Raw genomic sequence first — 19,964 nt, forward strand, 5'->3', positions numbered from 1 at the left:
CTCCCAGACACGGCCCCCTGGCTGACGGTGCCCAGCACGCATAATCCCCGAGTTGGGGGCCTTTAGCATTAGCTCACCTTCACCTGCTACCAAAGTTGCTGAAAAGTTCAAAACACTGCTGCAATTTGACCAGGGTGTGCGGCACACACGCTCTGTCCCTTTGTTTCCTTCTCCCAGCATTAATTGCTCTAGCAAAAAAGAGATTAAAAAAAGACACAACACAACTCGGAATAGCTACTCGGCAAGCCGTTTCTGTCTCTGAGAAAGCAAACACCGTCCAGCAACCGCGCACAAGCCTAAAACCTAAGCATGCCAGCGAGGGAAGAATGTCCAGAGCACATTTCTTCCACAAAGACAGAACAATCTCGGAGAGGAGGACACGCAATTCATTCTGTCCCCTCCAAAGGGCCGCACCCACTTCTTGCTGCCATCGCGACCGCGGCTTCACAGCGTACATCAGACATCTCTGCACAGCAAGGCTGCCACTTTCTGGACTAACCGCAAAAGTAACCCGAGGCCTCTAAATGAACACGCCCACAAACACGCTGACTCACCAGTCGGGAAAACGCGCAGCACAGGCACAGCCGAGGAGGACTCCTTTTTTTTCTCTTTCCTTCAACACAACGATCAGGGGAGAGCGCGAACGCAGTCCCCCACTACCACAAATTATGCAGTCGAGATTCCCACATTTGGGGAATTCGCAGCGGTCAGCACAGCCGCAGTGCAATGGCTGAGCCTCGCCCTGGGTGAACCACCTTCTTGATCATGGTATCTCCCCTGCCAGGTAAGTATGAGTTGGAAGCGTCAGAGACAGGGGACTCACTCCCAGACACGGCCCCCTGGCTGACGGTGCCCAGCACGCATAATCCCCGAGTTGGGGGCCTTTAGCATTAGCTCACCTTCACCTGCTACCAAAGTTGCTGAAAAGTTCAAAACACTGCTGCAATTTGACCAGGGTGTGCGGCACACACGCTCTGTCCCTTTGTTTCCTTCTCCCAGCATTAATTGCTCTAGCAAAAAAGAGATTAAAAAAAGACACAACACAACTCGGAATAGCTACTCGGCAAGCCGTTTCTGTCTCTGAGAAAGCAAACACCGTCCAGCAACCGCGCACAAGCCTAAAACCTAAGCATGCCAGCGAGGGAAGAATGTCCAGAGCACATTTCTTCCACAAAGACAGAACAATCTCGGAGAGGAGGACACGCAATTCATTCTGTCCCCTCCAAAGGGCCGCACCCACTTCTTGCTGCCATCGCGACCGCGGCTTCACAGCGTACATCAGACATCTCTGCACAGCAAGGCTGCCACTTTCTGGACTAACCGCAAAAGTAACCCGAGGCCTCTAAATGAACACGCCCACAAACACGCTGACTCACCAGTCGGGAAAACGCGCAGCACAGGCACAGCCGAGGAGGACTCCTTTTTTTTCTCTTTCCTTCAACACAACGATCAGGGGAGAGCGCGAACGCAGTCCCCCACTACCACAAATTATGCAGTCGAGATTCCCACATTTGGGGAATTCGCAGCGGTCAGCACAGCCGCAGTGCAATGGCTGAGCCTCGCCCTGGGTGAACCACCTTCTTGATCGTGGTATCTCCCCTGCCAGGTAAGTATGAGTTGGAAGCGTCAGAGACAGGGGACTCACTCCCAGACACGGCCCCCTGGCTGACGGTGCCCAGCACGCATAATCCCCGAGTTGGGGGCCTTTAGCATTAGCTCACCTTCACCTGCTACCAAAGTTGCTGAAAAGTTCAAAACACTGCTGCAATTTGACCAGGGTGTGCAGCACACACGCTCTGTCCCTTTGTTTCCTTCTCCCAGCATTAATTGCTCTAGCAAAAAAGAGATTAAAAAAAGACACAACACAACTCGGAATAGCTACTCGGCAAGCCGTTTCTGTCTCTGAGAAAGCAAACACCGTCCAGCAACCGCGCACAAGCCTAAAACCTAAGCATGCCAGCGAGGGAAGAATGTCCAGAGCACATTTCTTCCACAAAGACAGAACAATCTCGGAGAGGAGGACACGCAATTCATTCTGTCCCCTCCAAAGGGCCGCACCCACTTCTTGCTGCCATCGCGACCGCGGCTTCACAGCGTACATCAGACATCTCTGCACAGCAAGGCTGCCACTTTCTGGACTAACTGCAAAAGTAACCCGAGGCCTCTAAATGAACACGCCCACAAACACGCTGACTCACCAGTCGGGAAAACGCGCAGCACAGGCACAGCCGAGGAGGACTCCTTTTTTTTCTCTTTCCTTCAACACAACGATCAGGGGAGAGCGCGAACGCAGTCCCCCACTACCACAAATTATGCAGTCGAGATTCCCACATTTGGGGAATTCGCAGCGGTCAGCACAGCCGCAGTGCAATGGCTGAGCCTCGCCCTGGGTGAACCACCTTCTTGATCATGGTATCTCCCCTGCCAGGTAAGTATGAGTTGGAAGCGTCAGAGACAGGGGACTCACTCCCAGACACGGCCCCCTGGCTGACGGTGCCCAGCACGCATAATCCCCGAGTTGGGGGCCTTTAGCATTAGCTCACCTTCACCTGCTACCAAAGTTGCTGAAAAGTTCAAAACACTGCTGCAATTTGACCAGGGTGTGCGGCACACACGCTCTGTCCCTTTGTTTCCTTCTCCCAGCATTAATTGCTCTAGCAAAAAAGAGATTAAAAAAAGACACAACACAACTCGGAATAGCTACTCGGCAAGCCGTTTCTGTCTCTGAGAAAGCAAACACCGTCCAGCAACCGCGCACAAGCCTAAAACCTAAGCATGCCAGCGAGGGAAGAATGTCCAGAGCACATTTCTTCCACAAAGACAGAACAATCTCGGAGAGGAGGACACGCAATTCATTCTGTCCCCTCCAAAGGGCCGCACCCACTTCTTGCTGCCATCGCGACCGCGGCTTCACAGCGTACATCAGACATCTCTGCACAGCAAGGCTGCCACTTTCTGGACTAACCGCAAAAGTAACCCGAGGCCTCTAAATGAACACGCCCACAAACACGCTGACTCACCAGTCGGGAAAACGCGCAGCACAGGCACAGCCGAGGAGGACTCCTTTTTTTTCTCTTTCCTTCAACACAACGATCAGGGGAGAGCGCGAACGCAGTCCCCCACTACCACAAATTATGCAGTCGAGATTCCCACATTTGGGGAATTCGCAGCGGTCAGCACAGCCGCAGTGCAATGGCTGAGCCTCGCCCTGGGTGAACCACCTTCTTGATCATGGTATCTCCCCTGCCAGGTAAGTATGAGTTGGAAGCGTCAGAGACAGGGGACTCACTCCCAGACACGGCCCCCTGGCTGACGGTGCCCAGCACGCATAATCCCCGAGTTGGGGGCCTTTAGCATTAGCTCACCTTCACCTGCTACCAAAGTTGCTGAAAAGTTCAAAACACTGCTGCAATTTGACCAGGGTGTGCGGCACACACGCTCTGTCCCTTTGTTTCCTTCTCCCAGCATTAATTGCTCTAGCAAAAAAGAGATTAAAAAAAGACACAACACAACTCGGAATAGCTACTCGGCAAGCCGTTTCTGTCTCTGAGAAAGCAAACACCGTCCAGCAACCGCGCACAAGCCTAAAACCTAAGCATGCCAGCGAGGGAAGAATGTCCAGAGCACATTTCTTCCACAAAGACAGAACAATCTCGGAGAGGAGGACACGCAATTCATTCTGTCCCCTCCAAAGGGCCGCACCCACTTCTTGCTGCCATCGCGACCGCGGCTTCACAGCGTACATCAGACATCTCTGCACAGCAAGGCTGCCACTTTCTGGACTAACCGCAAAAGTAACCCGAGGCCTCTAAATGAACACGCCCACAAACACGCTGACTCACCAGTCGGGAAAACGCGCAGCACAGGCACAGCCGAGGAGGACTCCTTTTTTTTCTCTTTCCTTCAACACAACGATCAGGGGAGAGCGCGAACGCAGTCCCCCACTACCACAAATTATGCAGTCGAGATTCCCACATTTGGGGAATTCGCAGCGGTCAGCACAGCCGCAGTGCAATGGCTGAGCCTCGCCCTGGGTGAACCACCTTCTTGATCATGGTATCTCCCCTGCCAGGTAAGTATGAGTTGGAAGCGTCAGAGACAGGGGACTCACTCCCAGACACGGCCCCCTGGCTGACGGTGCCCAGCACGCATAATCCCCGAGTTGGGGGCCTTTAGCATTAGCTCACCTTCACCTGCTACCAAAGTTGCTGAAAAGTTCAAAACACTGCTGCAATTTGACCAGGGTGTGCGGCACACACGCTCTGTCCCTTTGTTTCCTTCTCCCAGCATTAATTGCTCTAGCAAAAAAGAGATTAAAAAAAGACACAACACAACTCGGAATAGCTACTCGGCAAGCCGTTTCTGTCTCTGAGAAAGCAAACACCGTCCAGCAACCGCGCACAAGCCTAAAACCTAAGCATGCCAGCGAGGGAAGAATGTCCAGAGCACATTTCTTCCACAAAGACAGAACAATCTCGGAGAGGAGGACACGCAATTCATTCTGTCCCCTCCAAAGGGCCGCACCCACTTCTTGCTGCCATCGCGACCGCGGCTTCACAGCGTACATCAGACATCTCTGCACAGCAAGGCTGCCACTTTCTGGACTAACCGCAAAAGTAACCCGAGGCCTCTAAATGAACACGCCCACAAACACGCTGACTCACCAGTCGGGAAAACGCGCAGCACAGGCACAGCCGAGGAGGACTCCTTTTTTTTCTCTTTCCTTCAACACAACGATCAGGGGAGAGCGCGAACGCAGTCCCCCACTACCACAAATTATGCAGTCGAGATTCCCACATTTGGGGAATTCGCAGCGGTCAGCACAGCCGCAGTGCAATGGCTGAGCCTCGCCCTGGGTGAACCACCTTCTTGATCATGGTATCTCCCCTGCCAGGTAAGTATGAGTTGGAAGCGTCAGAGACAGGGGACTCACTCCCAGACACGGCCCCCTGGCTGACGGTGCCCAGCACGCATAATCCCCGAGTTGGGGGCCTTTAGCATTAGCTCACCTTCACCTGCTACCAAAGTTGCTGAAAAGTTCAAAACACTGCTGCAATTTGACCAGGGTGTGCGGCACACACGCTCTGTCCCTTTGTTTCCTTCTCCCAGCATTAATTGCTCTAGCAAAAAAGAGATTAAAAAAAGACACAACACAACTCGGAATAGCTACTCGGCAAGCCGTTTCTGTCTCTGAGAAAGCAAACACCGTCCAGCAACCGCGCACAAGCCTAAAACCTAAGCATGCCAGCGAGGGAAGAATGTCCAGAGCACATTTCTTCCACAAAGACAGAACAATCTCGGAGAGGAGGACACGCAATTCATTCTGTCCCCTCCAAAGGGCCGCACCCACTTCTTGCTGCCATCGCGACCGCGGCTTCACAGCGTACATCAGACATCTCTGCACAGCAAGGCTGCCACTTTCTGGACTAACCGCAAAAGTAACCCGAGGCCTCTAAATGAACACGCCCACAAACACGCTGACTCACCAGTCGGGAAAACGCGCAGCACAGGCACAGCCGAGGAGGACTCCTTTTTTTTCTCTTTCCTTCAACACAACGATCAGGGGAGAGCGCGAACGCAGTCCCCCACTACCACAAATTATGCAGTCGAGATTCCCACATTTGGGGAATTCGCAGCGGTCAGCACAGCCGCAGTGCAATGGCTGAGCCTCGCCCTGGGTGAACCACCTTCTTGATCGTGGTATCTCCCCTGCCAGGTAAGTATGAGTTGGAAGCGTCAGAGACAGGGGACTCACTCCCAGACACGGCCCCCTGGCTGACGGTGCCCAGCACGCATAATCCCCGAGTTGGGGGCCTTTAGCATTAGCTCACCTTCACCTGCTACCAAAGTTGCTGAAAAGTTCAAAACACTGCTGCAATTTGACCAGGGTGTGCAGCACACACGCTCTGTCCCTTTGTTTCCTTCTCCCAGCATTAATTGCTCTAGCAAAAAAGAGATTAAAAAAAGACACAACACAACTCGGAATAGCTACTCGGCAAGCCGTTTCTGTCTCTGAGAAAGCAAACACCGTCCAGCAACCGCGCACAAGCCTAAAACCTAAGCATGCCAGCGAGGGAAGAATGTCCAGAGCACATTTCTTCCACAAAGACAGAACAATCTCGGAGAGGAGGACACGCAATTCATTCTGTCCCCTCCAAAGGGCCGCACCCACTTCTTGCTGCCATCGCGACCGCGGCTTCACAGCGTACATCAGACATCTCTGCACAGCAAGGCTGCCACTTTCTGGACTAACTGCAAAAGTAACCCGAGGCCTCTAAATGAACACGCCCACAAACACGCTGACTCACCAGTCGGGAAAACGCGCAGCACAGGCACAGCCGAGGAGGACTCCTTTTTTTTCTCTTTCCTTCAACACAACGATCAGGGGAGAGCGCGAACGCAGTCCCCCACTACCACAAATTATGCAGTCGAGATTCCCACATTTGGGGAATTCGCAGCGGTCAGCACAGCCGCAGTGCAATGGCTGAGCCTCGCCCTGGGTGAACCACCTTCTTGATCATGGTATCTCCCCTGCCAGGTAAGTATGAGTTGGAAGCGTCAGAGACAGGGGACTCACTCCCAGACACGGCCCCCTGGCTGACGGTGCCCAGCACGCATAATCCCCGAGTTGGGGGCCTTTAGCATTAGCTCACCTTCACCTGCTACCAAAGTTGCTGAAAAGTTCAAAACACTGCTGCAATTTGACCAGGGTGTGCGGCACACACGCTCTGTCCCTTTGTTTCCTTCTCCCAGCATTAATTGCTCTAGCAAAAAAGAGATTAAAAAAAGACACAACACAACTCGGAATAGCTACTCGGCAAGCCGTTTCTGTCTCTGAGAAAGCAAACACCGTCCAGCAACCGCGCACAAGCCTAAAACCTAAGCATGCCAGCGAGGGAAGAATGTCCAGAGCACATTTCTTCCACAAAGACAGAACAATCTCGGAGAGGAGGACACGCAATTCATTCTGTCCCCTCCAAAGGGCCGCACCCACTTCTTGCTGCCATCGCGACCGCGGCTTCACAGCGTACATCAGACATCTCTGCACAGCAAGGCTGCCACTTTCTGGACTAACCGCAAAAGTAACCCGAGGCCTCTAAATGAACACGCCCACAAACACGCTGACTCACCAGTCGGGAAAACGCGCAGCACAGGCACAGCCGAGGAGGACTCCTTTTTTTTCTCTTTCCTTCAACACAACGATCAGGGGAGAGCGCGAACGCAGTCCCCCACTACCACAAATTATGCAGTCGAGATTCCCACATTTGGGGAATTCGCAGCGGTCAGCACAGCCGCAGTGCAATGGCTGAGCCTCGCCCTGGGTGAACCACCTTCTTGATCATGGTATCTCCCCTGCCAGGTAAGTATGAGTTGGAAGCGTCAGAGACAGGGGACTCACTCCCAGACACGGCCCCCTGGCTGACGGTGCCCAGCACGCATAATCCCCGAGTTGGGGGCCTTTAGCATTAGCTCACCTTCACCTGCTACCAAAGTTGCTGAAAAGTTCAAAACACTGCTGCAATTTGACCAGGGTGTGCGGCACACACGCTCTGTCCCTTTGTTTCCTTCTCCCAGCATTAATTGCTCTAGCAAAAAAGAGATTAAAAAAAGACACAACACAACTCGGAATAGCTACTCGGCAAGCCGTTTCTGTCTCTGAGAAAGCAAACACCGTCCAGCAACCGCGCACAAGCCTAAAACCTAAGCATGCCAGCGAGGGAAGAATGTCCAGAGCACATTTCTTCCACAAAGACAGAACAATCTCGGAGAGGAGGACACGCAATTCATTCTGTCCCCTCCAAAGGGCCGCACCCACTTCTTGCTGCCATCGCGACCGCGGCTTCACAGCGTACATCAGACATCTCTGCACAGCAAGGCTGCCACTTTCTGGACTAACCGCAAAAGTAACCCGAGGCCTCTAAATGAACACGCCCACAAACACGCTGACTCACCAGTCGGGAAAACGCGCAGCACAGGCACAGCCGAGGAGGACTCCTTTTTTTTCTCTTTCCTTCAACACAACGATCAGGGGAGAGCGCGAACGCAGTCCCCCACTACCACAAATTATGCAGTCGAGATTCCCACATTTGGGGAATTCGCAGCGGTCAGCACAGCCGCAGTGCAATGGCTGAGCCTCGCCCTGGGTGAACCACCTTCTTGATCATGGTATCTCCCCTGCCAGGTAAGTATGAGTTGGAAGCGTCAGAGACAGGGGACTCACTCCCAGACACGGCCCCCTGGCTGACGGTGCCCAGCACGCATAATCCCCGAGTTGGGGGCCTTTAGCATTAGCTCACCTTCACCTGCTACCAAAGTTGCTGAAAAGTTCAAAACACTGCTGCAATTTGACCAGGGTGTGCGGCACACACGCTCTGTCCCTTTGTTTCCTTCTCCCAGCATTAATTGCTCTAGCAAAAAAGAGATTAAAAAAAGACACAACACAACTCGGAATAGCTACTCGGCAAGCCGTTTCTGTCTCTGAGAAAGCAAACACCGTCCAGCAACCGCGCACAAGCCTAAAACCTAAGCATGCCAGCGAGGGAAGAATGTCCAGAGCACATTTCTTCCACAAAGACAGAACAATCTCGGAGAGGAGGACACGCAATTCATTCTGTCCCCTCCAAAGGGCCGCACCCACTTCTTGCTGCCATCGCGACCGCGGCTTCACAGCGTACATCAGACATCTCTGCACAGCAAGGCTGCCACTTTCTGGACTAACCGCAAAAGTAACCCGAGGCCTCTAAATGAACACGCCCACAAACACGCTGACTCACCAGTCGGGAAAACGCGCAGCACAGGCACAGCCGAGGAGGACTCCTTTTTTTTCTCTTTCCTTCAACACAACGATCAGGGGAGAGCGCGAACGCAGTCCCCCACTACCACAAATTATGCAGTCGAGATTCCCACATTTGGGGAATTCGCAGCGGTCAGCACAGCCGCAGTGCAATGGCTGAGCCTCGCCCTGGGTGAACCACCTTCTTGATCATGGTATCTCCCCTGCCAGGTAAGTATGAGTTGGAAGCGTCAGAGACAGGGGACTCACTCCCAGACACGGCCCCCTGGCTGACGGTGCCCAGCACGCATAATCCCCGAGTTGGGGGCCTTTAGCATTAGCTCACCTTCACCTGCTACCAAAGTTGCTGAAAAGTTCAAAACACTGCTGCAATTTGACCAGGGTGTGCGGCACACACGCTCTATCCCTTTGTTTCCTTCTCCCAGCATTAATTGCTCTAGCAAAAAAGAGATTAAAAAAAGACACAACACAACTCGGAATAGCTACTCGGCAAGCCGTTTCTGTCTCTGAGAAAGCAAACACCGTCCAGCAACCGCGCACAAGCCTAAAACCTAAGCATGCCAGCGAGGGAAGAATGTCCAGAGCACATTTCTTCCACAAAGACAGAACAATCTCGGAGAGGAGGACACGCAATTCATTCTGTCCCCTCCAAAGGGCCGCACCCACTTCTTGCTGCCATCGCGACCGCGGCTTCACAGCGTACATCAGACATCTCTGCACAGCAAGGCTGCCACTTTCTGGACTAACCGCAAAAGTAACCCGAGGCCTCTAAATGAACACGCCCACAAACACGCTGACTCACCAGTCGGGAAAACGCGCAGCACAGGCACAGCCGAGGAGGACTCCTTTTTTTTCTCTTTCCTTCAACACAACGATCAGGGGAGAGCGCGAACGCAGTCCCCCACTACCACAAATTATGCAGTCGAGATTCCCACATTTGGGGAATTCGCAGCGGTCAGCACAGCCGCAGTGCAATGGCTGAGCCTCGCCCTGGGTGAACCACCTTCTTGATCGTGGTATCTCCCCTGCCAGGTAAGTATGAGTTGGAAGCGTCAGAGACAGGGGACTCACTCCCAGACACGGCCCCCTGGCTGACGGTGCCCAGCACGCATAATCCCCGAGTTGGGGGCCTTTAGCATTAGCTCACCTTCACCTGCTACCAAAGTTGCTGAAAAGTTCAAAACACTGCTGCAATTTGACCAGGGTGTGCGGCACACACGCTCTGTCCCTTTGTTTCCTTCTCCCAGCATTAATTGCTCTAGCAAAAAAGAGATTAAAAAAAGACACAACACAACTCGGAATAGCTACTCGGCAAGCCGTTTCTGTCTCTGAGAAAGCAAACACCGTCCAGCAACCGCGCACAAGCCTAAAACCTAAGCATGCCAGCGAGGGAAGAATGTCCAGAGCACATTTCTTCCACAAAGACAGAACAATCTCGGAGAGGAGGACACGCAATTCATTCTGTCCCCTCCAAAGGGCCGCACCCACTTCTTGCTGCCATCGCGACCGCGGCTTCACAGCGTACATCAGACATCTCTGCACAGCAAGGCTGCCACTTTCTGGACTAACCGCAAAAGTAACCCGAGGCCTCTAAATGAACACGCCCACAAACACGCTGACTCACCAGTCGGGAAAACGCGCAGCACAGGCACAGCCGAGGAGGACTCCTTTTTTTTCTCTTTCCTTCAACACAACGATCAGGGGAGAGCGCGAACGCAGTCCCCCACTACCACAAATTATGCAGTCGAGATTCCCACATTTGGGGAATTCGCAGCGGTCAGCACAGCCGCAGTGCAATGGCTGAGCCTCGCCCTGGGTGAACCACCTTCTTGATCATGGTATCTCCCCTGCCAGGTAAGTATGAGTTGGAAGCGTCAGAGACAGGGGACTCACTCCCAGACACGGCCCCCTGGCTGACGGTGCCCAGCACGCATAATCCCCGAGTTGGGGGCCTTTAGCATTAGCTCACCTTCACCTGCTACCAAAGTTGCTGAAAAGTTCAAAACACTGCTGCAATTTGACCAGGGTGTGCGGCACACACGCTCTATCCCTTTGTTTCCTTCTCCCAGCATTAATTGCTCTAGCAAAAAAGAGATTAAAAAAAGACACAACACAACTCGGAATAGCTACTCGGCAAGCCGTTTCTGTCTCTGAGAAAGCAAACACCGTCCAGCAACCGCGCACAAGCCTAAAACCTAAGCATGCCAGCGAGGGAAGAATGTCCAGAGCACATTTCTTCCACAAAGACAGAACAATCTCGGAGAGGAGGACACGCAATTCATTCTGTCCCCTCCAAAGGGCCGCACCCACTTCTTGCTGCCATCGCGACCGCGGCTTCACAGCGTACATCAGACATCTCTGCACAGCAAGGCTGCCACTTTCTGGACTAACCGCAAAAGTAACCCGAGGCCTCTAAATGAACACGCCCACAAACACGCTGACTCACCAGTCGGGAAAACGCGCAGCACAGGCACAGCCGAGGAGGACTCCTTTTTTTTCTCTTTCCTTCAACACAACGATCAGGGGAGAGCGCGAACGCAGTCCCCCACTACCACAAATTATGCAGTCGAGATTCCCACATTTGGGGAATTCGCAGCGGTCAGCACAGCCGCAGTGCAATGGCTGAGCCTCGCCCTGGGTGAACCACCTTCTTGATCGTGGTATCTCCCCTGCCAGGTAAGTATGAGTTGGAAGCGTCAGAGACAGGGGACTCACTCCCAGACACGGCCCCCTGGCTGACGGTGCCCAGCACGCATAATCCCCGAGTTGGGGGCCTTTAGCATTAGCTCACCTTCACCTGCTACCAAAGTTGCTGAAAAGTTCAAAACACTGCTGCAATTTGACCAGGGTGTGCGGCACACACGCTCTGTCCCTTTGTTTCCTTCTCCCAGCATTAATTGCTCTAGCAAAAAAGAGATTAAAAAAAGACACAACACAACTCGGAATAGCTACTCGGCAAGCCGTTTCTGTCTCTGAGAAAGCAAACACCGTCCAGCAACCGCGCACAAGCCTAAAACCTAAGCATGCCAGCGAGGGAAGAATGTCCAGAGCACATTTCTTCCACAAAGACAGAACAATCTCGGAGAGGAGGACACGCAATTCATTCTGTCCCCTCCAAAGGGCCGCACCCACTTCTTGCTGCCATCGCGACCGCGGCTTCACAGCGTACATCAGACATCTCTGCACAGCAAGGCTGCCACTTTCTGGACTAACTGCAAAAGTAACCCGAGGCCTCTAAATGAACACGCCCACAAACACGCTGACTCACCAGTCGGGAAAACGCGCAGCACAGGCACAGCCGAGGAGGACTCCTTTTTTTTCTCTTTCCTTCAACACAACGATCAGGGGAGAGCGCGAACGCAGTCCCCCACTACCACAAATTATGCAGTCGAGATTCCCACATTTGGGGAATTCGCAGCGGTCAGCACAGCCGCAGTGCAATGGCTGAGCCTCGCCCTGGGTGAACCACCTTCTTGATCATGGTATCTCCCCTGCCAGGTAAGTATGAGTTGGAAGCGTCAGAGACAGGGGACTCACTCCCAGACACGGCCCCCTGGCTGACGGTGCCCAGCACGCATAATCCCCGAGTTGGGGGCCTTTAGCATTAGCTCACCTTCACCTGCTACCAAAGTTGCTGAAAAGTTCAAAACACTGCTGCAATTTGACCAGGGTGTGCGGCACACACGCTCTGTCCCTTTGTTTCCTTCTCCCAGCATTAATTGCTCTAGCAAAAAAGAGATTAAAAAAAGACACAACACAACTCGGAATAGCTACTCGGCAAGCCGTTTCTGTCTCTGAGAAAGCAAACACCGTCCAGCAACCGCGCACAAGCCTAAAACCTAAGCATGCCAGCGAGGGAAGAATGTCCAGAGCACATTTCTTCCACAAAGACAGAACAATCTCGGAGAGGAGGACACGCAATTCATTCTGTCCCCTCCAAAGGGCCGCACCCACTTCTTGCTGCCATCGCGACCGCGGCTTCACAGCGTACATCAGACATCTCTGCACAGCAAGGCTGCCACTTTCTGGACTAACCGCAAAAGTAACCCGAGGCCTCTAAATGAACACGCCCACAAACACGCTGACTCACCAGTCGGGAAAACGCGCAGCACAGGCACAGCCGAGGAGGACTCCTTTTTTTTCTCTTTCCTTCAACACAACGATCAGGGGAGAGCGCGAACGCAGTCCCCCACTACCACAAATTATGCAGTCGAGATTCCCACATTTGGGGAATTCGCAGCGGTCAGCACAGCCGCAGTGCAATGGCTGAGCCTCGCCCTGGGTGAACCACCTTCTTGATCATGGTATCTCCCCTGCCAGGTAAGTATGAGTTGGAAGCGTCAGAGACAGGGGACTCACTCCCAGACACGGCCCCCTGGCTGACGGTGCCCAGCACGCATAATCCCCGAGTTGGGGGCCTTTAGCATTAGCTCACCTTCACCTGCTACCAAAGTTGCTGAAAAGTTCAAAACACTGCTGCAATTTGACCAGGGTGTGCGGCACACACGCTCTGTCCCTTTGTTTCCTTCTCCCAGCATTAATTGCTCTAGCAAAAAAGAGATTAAAAAAAGACACAACACAACTCGGAATAGCTACTCGGCAAGCCGTTTCTGTCTCTGAGAAAGCAAACACCGTCCAGCAACCGCGCACAAGCCTAAAACCTAAGCATGCCAGCGAGGGAAGAATGTCCAGAGCACATTTCTTCCACAAAGACAGAACAATCTCGGAGAGGAGGACACGCAATTCATTCTGTCCCCTCCAAAGGGCCGCACCCACTTCTTGCTGCCATCGCGACCGCGGCTTCACAGCGTACATCAGACATCTCTGCACAGCAAGGCTGCCACTTTCTGGACTAACCGCAAAAGTAACCCGAGGCCTCTAAATGAACACGCCCACAAACACGCTGACTCACCAGTCGGGAAAACGCGCAGCACAGGCACAGCTGAGGAGGACTCCTTTTTTTTCTCTTTCCTTCAACACAACGATCAGGGGAGAGCGCGAACGCAGTCCCCCACTACCACAAATTATGCAGTCGAGATTCCCACATTTGGGGAATTCGCAGCGGTCAGCACAGCCGCAGTGCAATGGCTGAGCCTCGCCCTGGGTGAACCACCTTCTTGATCATGGTATCTCCCCTGCCAGGTAAGTATGAGTTGGAAGCGTCAGAGACAGGGGACTCACTCCCAGACACGGCCCCCTGGCTGACGGTGCCCAGCACGCATAATCCCCGAGTTGGGGGCCTTTAGCATTAGCTCACCTTCACCTGCTACCAAAGTTGCTGAAAAGTTCAAAACACTGCTGCAATTTGACCAGGGTGTGCGGCACACACGCTCTGTCCCTTTGTTTCCTTCTCCCAGCATTAATTGCTCTAGCAAAAAAGAGATTAAAAAAAGACACAACACAACTCGGAATAGCTACTCGGCAAGCCGTTTCTGTCTCTGAGAAAGCAAACACCGTCCAGCAACCGCGCACAAGCCTAAAACCTAAGCATGCCAGCGAGGGAAGAATGTCCAGAGCACATTTCTTCCACAAAGACAGAACAATCTCGGAGAGGAGGACACGCAATTCATTCTGTCCCCTCCAAAGGGCCGCACCCACTTCTTGCTGCCATCGCGACCGCGGCTTCACAGCGTACATCAGACATCTCTGCACAGCAAGGCTGCCACTTTCTGGACTAACCGCAAAAGTAACCCGAGGCCTCTAAATGAACACGCCCACAAACACGCTGACTCACCAGTCGGGAAAACGCGCAGCACAGGTACAGCCGAGGAGGACTCCTTTTTTTTCTCTTTCCTTCAACACAACGATCAGGGGAGAGCGCGAACGCAGTCCCCCACTACCACAAATTATGCAGTCGAGATTCCCACATTTGGGGAATTCGCAGCGGTCAGCACAGCCGCAGTGCAATGGCTGAGCCTCGCCCTGGGTGAACCACCTTCTTGATCGTGGTATCTCCCCTGCCAGGTAAGTATGAGTTGGAAGCGTCAGAGACAGGGGACTCACTCCCAGACACGGCCCCCTGGCTGACGGTGCCCAGCACGCATAATCCCCGAGTTGGGGGCCTTTAGCATTAGCTCACCTTCACCTGCTACCAAAGTTGCTGAAAAGTTCAAAACACTGCTGCAATTTGACCAGGGTGTGCGGCACACACGCTCTGTCCCTTTGTTTCCTTCTCCCAGCATTAATTGCTCTAGCAAAAAAGAGATTAAAAAAAGACACAACACAACTCGGAATAGCTACTCGGCAAGCCGTTTCTGTCTCTGAGAAAGCAAACACCGTCCAGCAACCGCGCACAAGCCTAAAACCTAAGCATGCCAGCGAGGGAAGAATGTCCAGAGCACATTTCTTCCACAAAGACAGAACAATCTCGGAGAGGAGGACACGCAATTCATTCTGTCCCCTCCAAAGGGCCGCACCCACTTCTTGCTGCCATCGCGACCGCGGCTTCACAGCGTACATCAGACATCTCTGCACAGCAAGGCTGCCACTTTCTGGACTAACTGCAAAAGTAACCCGAGGCCTCTAAATGAACACGCCCACAAACACGCTGACTCACCAGTCGGGAAAACGCGCAGCACAGGCACAGCCGAGGAGGACTCCTTTTTTTTCTCTTTCCTTCAACACAACGATCAGGGGAGAGCGCGAACGCAGTCCCCCACTACCACAAATTATGCAGTCGAGATTCCCACATTTGGGGAATTCGCAGCGGTCAGCACAGCCGCAGTGCAATGGCTGAGCCTCGCCCTGGGTGAACCACCTTCTTGATCATGGTATCTCCCCTGCCAGGTAAGTATGAGTTGGAAGCGTCAGAGACAGGGGACTCACTCCCAGACACGGCCCCCTGGCTGACGGTGCCCAGCACGCATAATCCCCGAGTTGGGGGCCTTTAGCATTAGCTCACCTTCACCTGCTACCAAAGTTGCTGAAAAGTTCAAAACACTGCTGCAATTTGACCAGGGTGTGCGGCACACACGCTCTGTCCCTTTGTTTCCTTCTCCCAGCATTAATTGCTCTAGCAAAAAAGAGATTAAAAAAAGACACAACACAACTCGGAATAGCTACTCGGCAAGCCGTTTCTGTCTCTGAGAAAGCAAACACCGTCCAGCAACCGCGCACAAGCCTAAAACCTAAGCATGCCAGCGAGGGAAGAATGTCCAGAGCACATTTCTTCCACAAAGACAGAACAATCTCGGAGAGGAGGACACGCAATTCATTCTGTCCCCTCCAAAGGGCCGCACCCACTTCTTGCTGCCATCGCGACCGCGGCTTCACAGCGTACATCAGACATCTCTGCACAGCAAGGCTGCCACTTTCTGGACTAACTGCAAAAGTAACCCGAGGCCTCTAAATGAACACGCCCACAAACACGCTGACTCACCAGTCGGGAAAACGCGCAGCACAGGCACAGCCGAGGAGGACTCCTTTTTTTTCTCTTTCCTTCAACACAACGATCAGGGGAGAGCGCGAACGCAGTCCCCCACTACCACAAATTATGCAGTCGAGATTCCCACATTTGGGGAATTCGCAGCGGTCAGCACAGCCGCAGTGCAATGGCTGAGCCTCGCCCTGGGTGAACCACCTTCTTGATCATGGTATCTCCCCTGCCAGGTAAGTATGAGTTGGAAGCGTCAGAGACAGGGGACTCACTCCCAGACACGGCCCCCTGGCTGACGGTGCCCAGCACGCATAATCCCCGAGTTGGGGGCCTTTAGCATTAGCTCACCTTCACCTGCTACCAAAGTTGCTGAAAAGTTCAAAACACTGCTGCAATTTGACCAGGGTGTGCGGCACACACGCTCTGTCCCTTTGTTTCCTTCTCCCAGCATTAATTGCTCTAGCAAAAAAGAGATTAAAAAAAGACACAACACAACTCGGAATAGCTACTCGGCAAGCCGTTTCTGTCTCTGAGAAAGCAAACACCGTCCAGCAACCGCGCACAAGCCTAAAACCTAAGCATGCCAGCGAGGGAAGAATGTCCAGAGCACATTTCTTCCACAAAGACAGAACAATCTCGGAGAGGAGGACACGCAATTCATTCTGTCCCCTCCAAAGGGCCGCACCCACTTCTTGCTGCCATCGCGACCGCGGCTTCACAGCGTACATCAGACATCTCTGCACAGCAAGGCTGCCACTTTCTGGACTAACCGCAAAAGTAACCCGAGGCCTCTAAATGAACACGCCCACAAACACGCTGACTCACCAGTCGGGAAAACGCGCAGCACAGGCACAGCCGAGGAGGACTCCTTTTTTTTCTCTTTCCTTCAACACAACGATCAGGGGAGAGCGCGAACGCAGTCCCCCACTACCACAAATTATGCAGTCGAGATTCCCACATTTGGGGAATTCGCAGCGGTCAGCACAGCCGCAGTGCAATGGCTGAGCCTCGCCCTGGGTGAACCACCTTCTTGATCATGGTATCTCCCCTGCCAGGTAAGTATGAGTTGGAAGCGTCAGAGACAGGGGACTCACTCCCAGACACGGCCCCCTGGCTGACGGTGCCCAGCACGCATAATCCCCGAGTTGGGGGCCTTTAGCATTAGCTCACCTTCACCTGCTACCAAAGTTGCTGAAAAGTTCAAAACACTGCTGCAATTTGACCAGGGTGTGCGGCACACACGCTCTGTCCCTTTGTTTCCTTCTCCCAGCATTAATTGCTCTAGCAAAAAAGAGATTAAAAAAAGACACAACACAACTCGGAATAGCTACTCGGCAAGCCGTTTCTGTCTCTGAGAAAGCAAACACCGTCCAGCAACCGCGCACAAGCCTAAAACCTAAGCATGCCAGCGAGGGAAGAATGTCCAGAGCACATTTCTTCCACAAAGACAGAACAATCTCGGAGAGGAGGACACGCAATTCATTCTGTCCCCTCCAAAGGGCCGCACCCACTTCTTGCTGCCATCGCGACCGCGGCTTCACAGCGTACATCAGACATCTCTGCACAGCAAGGCTGCCACTTTCTGGACTAACCGCAAAAGTAACCCGAGGCCTCTAAATGAACACGCCCACAAACACGCTGACTCACCAGTCGGGAAAACGCGCAGCACAGGCACAGCCGAGGAGGACTCCTTTTTTTTCTCTTTCCTTCAACACAACGATCAGGGGAGAGCGCGAACGCAGTCCCCCACTACCACAAATTATGCAGTCGAGATTCCCACATTTGGGGAATTCGCAGCGGTCAGCACAGCCGCAGTGCAATGGCTGAGCCTCGCCCTGGGTGAACCACCTTCTTGATCATGGTATCTCCCCTGCCAGGTAAGTATGAGTTGGAAGCGTCAGAGACAGGGGACTCACTCCCAGACACGGCCCCCTGGCTGACGGTGCCCAGCACGCATAATCCCCGAGTTGGGGGCCTTTAGCATTAGCTCACCTTCACCTGCTACCAAAGTTGCTGAAAAGTTCAAAACACTGCTGCAATTTGACCAGGGTGTGCGGCACACACGCTCTGTCCCTTTGTTTCCTTCTCCCAGCATTAATTGCTCTAGCAAAAAAGAGATTAAAAAAAGACACAACACAACTCGGAATAGCTACTCGGCAAGCCATTTCTGTCTCTGAGAAAGCAAACACCGTCCAGCAACCGCGCACAAGCCTAAAACCTAAGCATGCCAGCGAGGGAAGAATGTCCAGAGCACATTTCTTCCACAAAGACAGAACAATCTCGGAGAGGAGGACACGCAATTCATTCTGTCCCCTCCAAAGGGCCGCACCCACTTCTTGCTGCCATCGCGACCGCGGCTTCACAGCGTACATCAGACATCTCTGCACAGCAAGGCTGCCACTTTCTGGACTAACCGCAAAAGTAACCCGAGGCCTCTAAATGAACACGCCCACAAACACGCTGACTCACCAGTCGGGAAAACGCGCAGCACAGGCACAGCCGAGGAGGACTCCTTTTTTTTCTCTTTCCTTCAACACAACGATCAGGGGAGAGCGCGAACGCAGTCCCCCACTACCACAAATTATGCAGTCGAGATTCCCACATTTGGGGAATTCGCAGCGGTCAGCACAGCCGCAGTGCAATGGCTGAGCCTCGCCCTGGGTGAACCACCTTCTTGATCATGGTATCTCCCCTGCCAGGTAAGTATGAGTTGGAAGCGTCAGAGACAGGGGACTCACTCCCAGACACGGCCCCCTGGCTGACGGTGCCCAGCACGCATAATCCCCGAGTTGGGGGCCTTTAGCATTAGCTCACCTTCACCTGCTACCAAAGTTGCTGAAAAGTTCAAAACACTGCTGCAATTTGACCAGGGTGTGCGGCACACACGCTCTGTCCCTTTGTTTCCTTCTCCCAGCATTAATTGCTCTAGCAAAAAAGAGATTAAAAAAAGACACAACACAACTCGGAATAGCTACTCGGCAAGCCGTTTCTGTCTCTGAGAAAGCAAACACCGTCCAGCAACCGCGCACAAGCCTAAAACCTAAGCATGCCAGCGAGGGAAGAATGTCCAGAGCACATTTCTTCCACAAAGACAGAACAATCTCGGAGAGGAGGACACGCAATTCATTCTGTCCCCTCCAAAGGGCCGCACCCACTTCTTGCTGCCATCGCGACCGCGGCTTCACAGCGTACATCAGACATCTCTGCACAGCAAGGCTGCCACTTTCTGGACTAACTGCAAAAGTAACCCGAGGCCTCTAAATGAACACGCCCACAAACACGCTGACTCACCAGTCGGGAAAACGCGCAGCACAGGCACAGCCGAGGAGGACTCCTTTTTTTTCTCTTTCCTTCAACACAACGATCAGGGGAGAGCGCGAACGCAGTCCCCCACTACCACAAATTATGCAGTCGAGATTCCCACATTTGGGGAATTCGCAGCGGTCAGCACAGCCGCAGTGCAATGGCTGAGCCTCGCCCTGGGTGAACCACCTTCTTGATCATGGTATCTCCCCTGCCAGGTAAGTATGAGTTGGAAGCGTCAGAGACAGGGGACTCACTCCCAGACACGGCCCCCTGGCTGACGGTGCCCAGCACGCATAATCCCCGAGTTGGGGGCCTTTAGCATTAGCTCACCTTCACCTGCTACCAAAGTTGCTGAAAAGTTCAAAACACTGCTGCAATTTGACCAGGGTGTGCGGCACACACGCTCTGTCCCTTTGTTTCCTTCTCCCAGCATTAATTGCTCTAGCAAAAAAGAGATTAAAAAAAGACACAACACAACTCGGAATAGCT

The 19,964-nt window shown here is 53.1% G+C and overlaps 24 non-coding genes across 24 annotated transcripts; all 24 read right to left on the bottom strand.

The window, feature by feature from the left end:
• Positions 1-628: 628 nt before the first annotated feature.
• On the bottom strand, positions 629-792 carry LOC138601449 (U1 spliceosomal RNA). Its single transcript, XR_011308956.1, has one exon. It is a non-coding gene; the product is annotated as a U1 spliceosomal RNA (small nuclear RNA).
• Positions 793-1,450: 658 nt separating this feature from the next.
• On the bottom strand, positions 1,451-1,614 carry LOC138601281 (U1 spliceosomal RNA). The gene has a single exon (XR_011308797.1). It is a non-coding gene; the product is annotated as a U1 spliceosomal RNA (small nuclear RNA).
• A 658-nt stretch (positions 1,615-2,272) lies between these two features.
• LOC138601450 (U1 spliceosomal RNA) lies at positions 2,273-2,436 on the bottom strand. Its single transcript, XR_011308957.1, has one exon. It is a non-coding gene; the product is annotated as a U1 spliceosomal RNA (small nuclear RNA).
• Positions 2,437-3,094: 658 nt separating this feature from the next.
• Positions 3,095-3,258, bottom strand: LOC138601451 (U1 spliceosomal RNA). The gene has a single exon (XR_011308958.1). It is a non-coding gene; the product is annotated as a U1 spliceosomal RNA (small nuclear RNA).
• Positions 3,259-3,916: 658 nt separating this feature from the next.
• Positions 3,917-4,080, bottom strand: LOC138601452 (U1 spliceosomal RNA). Its single transcript, XR_011308959.1, has one exon. It is a non-coding gene; the product is annotated as a U1 spliceosomal RNA (small nuclear RNA).
• Positions 4,081-4,738: 658 nt separating this feature from the next.
• LOC138601454 (U1 spliceosomal RNA) lies at positions 4,739-4,902 on the bottom strand. Its single transcript, XR_011308960.1, has one exon. It is a non-coding gene; the product is annotated as a U1 spliceosomal RNA (small nuclear RNA).
• A 658-nt stretch (positions 4,903-5,560) lies between these two features.
• LOC138601282 (U1 spliceosomal RNA) lies at positions 5,561-5,724 on the bottom strand. The gene has a single exon (XR_011308798.1). It is a non-coding gene; the product is annotated as a U1 spliceosomal RNA (small nuclear RNA).
• A 658-nt stretch (positions 5,725-6,382) lies between these two features.
• LOC138601456 (U1 spliceosomal RNA) lies at positions 6,383-6,546 on the bottom strand. Its single transcript, XR_011308962.1, has one exon. It is a non-coding gene; the product is annotated as a U1 spliceosomal RNA (small nuclear RNA).
• Positions 6,547-7,204: 658 nt separating this feature from the next.
• On the bottom strand, positions 7,205-7,368 carry LOC138601457 (U1 spliceosomal RNA). The gene has a single exon (XR_011308963.1). It is a non-coding gene; the product is annotated as a U1 spliceosomal RNA (small nuclear RNA).
• A 658-nt stretch (positions 7,369-8,026) lies between these two features.
• Positions 8,027-8,190, bottom strand: LOC138601458 (U1 spliceosomal RNA). Its single transcript, XR_011308964.1, has one exon. It is a non-coding gene; the product is annotated as a U1 spliceosomal RNA (small nuclear RNA).
• Positions 8,191-8,848: 658 nt separating this feature from the next.
• LOC138601459 (U1 spliceosomal RNA) lies at positions 8,849-9,012 on the bottom strand. The gene has a single exon (XR_011308965.1). It is a non-coding gene; the product is annotated as a U1 spliceosomal RNA (small nuclear RNA).
• Positions 9,013-9,670: 658 nt separating this feature from the next.
• Positions 9,671-9,834, bottom strand: LOC138601283 (U1 spliceosomal RNA). The gene has a single exon (XR_011308799.1). It is a non-coding gene; the product is annotated as a U1 spliceosomal RNA (small nuclear RNA).
• Positions 9,835-10,492: 658 nt separating this feature from the next.
• LOC138601460 (U1 spliceosomal RNA) lies at positions 10,493-10,656 on the bottom strand. Its single transcript, XR_011308966.1, has one exon. It is a non-coding gene; the product is annotated as a U1 spliceosomal RNA (small nuclear RNA).
• A 658-nt stretch (positions 10,657-11,314) lies between these two features.
• Positions 11,315-11,478, bottom strand: LOC138601284 (U1 spliceosomal RNA). Its single transcript, XR_011308800.1, has one exon. It is a non-coding gene; the product is annotated as a U1 spliceosomal RNA (small nuclear RNA).
• Positions 11,479-12,136: 658 nt separating this feature from the next.
• On the bottom strand, positions 12,137-12,300 carry LOC138601461 (U1 spliceosomal RNA). The gene has a single exon (XR_011308967.1). It is a non-coding gene; the product is annotated as a U1 spliceosomal RNA (small nuclear RNA).
• A 658-nt stretch (positions 12,301-12,958) lies between these two features.
• Positions 12,959-13,122, bottom strand: LOC138601462 (U1 spliceosomal RNA). Its single transcript, XR_011308968.1, has one exon. It is a non-coding gene; the product is annotated as a U1 spliceosomal RNA (small nuclear RNA).
• A 658-nt stretch (positions 13,123-13,780) lies between these two features.
• LOC138601463 (U1 spliceosomal RNA) lies at positions 13,781-13,944 on the bottom strand. Its single transcript, XR_011308969.1, has one exon. It is a non-coding gene; the product is annotated as a U1 spliceosomal RNA (small nuclear RNA).
• A 658-nt stretch (positions 13,945-14,602) lies between these two features.
• On the bottom strand, positions 14,603-14,766 carry LOC138601285 (U1 spliceosomal RNA). The gene has a single exon (XR_011308801.1). It is a non-coding gene; the product is annotated as a U1 spliceosomal RNA (small nuclear RNA).
• Positions 14,767-15,424: 658 nt separating this feature from the next.
• LOC138601464 (U1 spliceosomal RNA) lies at positions 15,425-15,588 on the bottom strand. Its single transcript, XR_011308970.1, has one exon. It is a non-coding gene; the product is annotated as a U1 spliceosomal RNA (small nuclear RNA).
• A 658-nt stretch (positions 15,589-16,246) lies between these two features.
• On the bottom strand, positions 16,247-16,410 carry LOC138601465 (U1 spliceosomal RNA). Its single transcript, XR_011308971.1, has one exon. It is a non-coding gene; the product is annotated as a U1 spliceosomal RNA (small nuclear RNA).
• A 658-nt stretch (positions 16,411-17,068) lies between these two features.
• On the bottom strand, positions 17,069-17,232 carry LOC138601467 (U1 spliceosomal RNA). The gene has a single exon (XR_011308973.1). It is a non-coding gene; the product is annotated as a U1 spliceosomal RNA (small nuclear RNA).
• A 658-nt stretch (positions 17,233-17,890) lies between these two features.
• Positions 17,891-18,054, bottom strand: LOC138601468 (U1 spliceosomal RNA). Its single transcript, XR_011308974.1, has one exon. It is a non-coding gene; the product is annotated as a U1 spliceosomal RNA (small nuclear RNA).
• A 658-nt stretch (positions 18,055-18,712) lies between these two features.
• On the bottom strand, positions 18,713-18,876 carry LOC138601470 (U1 spliceosomal RNA). The gene has a single exon (XR_011308975.1). It is a non-coding gene; the product is annotated as a U1 spliceosomal RNA (small nuclear RNA).
• A 658-nt stretch (positions 18,877-19,534) lies between these two features.
• On the bottom strand, positions 19,535-19,698 carry LOC138601471 (U1 spliceosomal RNA). Its single transcript, XR_011308976.1, has one exon. It is a non-coding gene; the product is annotated as a U1 spliceosomal RNA (small nuclear RNA).
• Between the last annotated feature and the right edge of the window lie 266 nt (positions 19,699-19,964).

The sequence above is a fragment of the Semicossyphus pulcher genome, unplaced genomic scaffold (assembly GCF_022749685.1).
Source record: "Semicossyphus pulcher isolate SPU_LCO1_2020_fin unplaced genomic scaffold, fSemPul1.0.p SCAF_21, whole genome shotgun sequence".
Taxonomy (NCBI): Eukaryota; Metazoa; Chordata; class Actinopteri; order Labriformes; family Labridae; genus Semicossyphus; species Semicossyphus pulcher.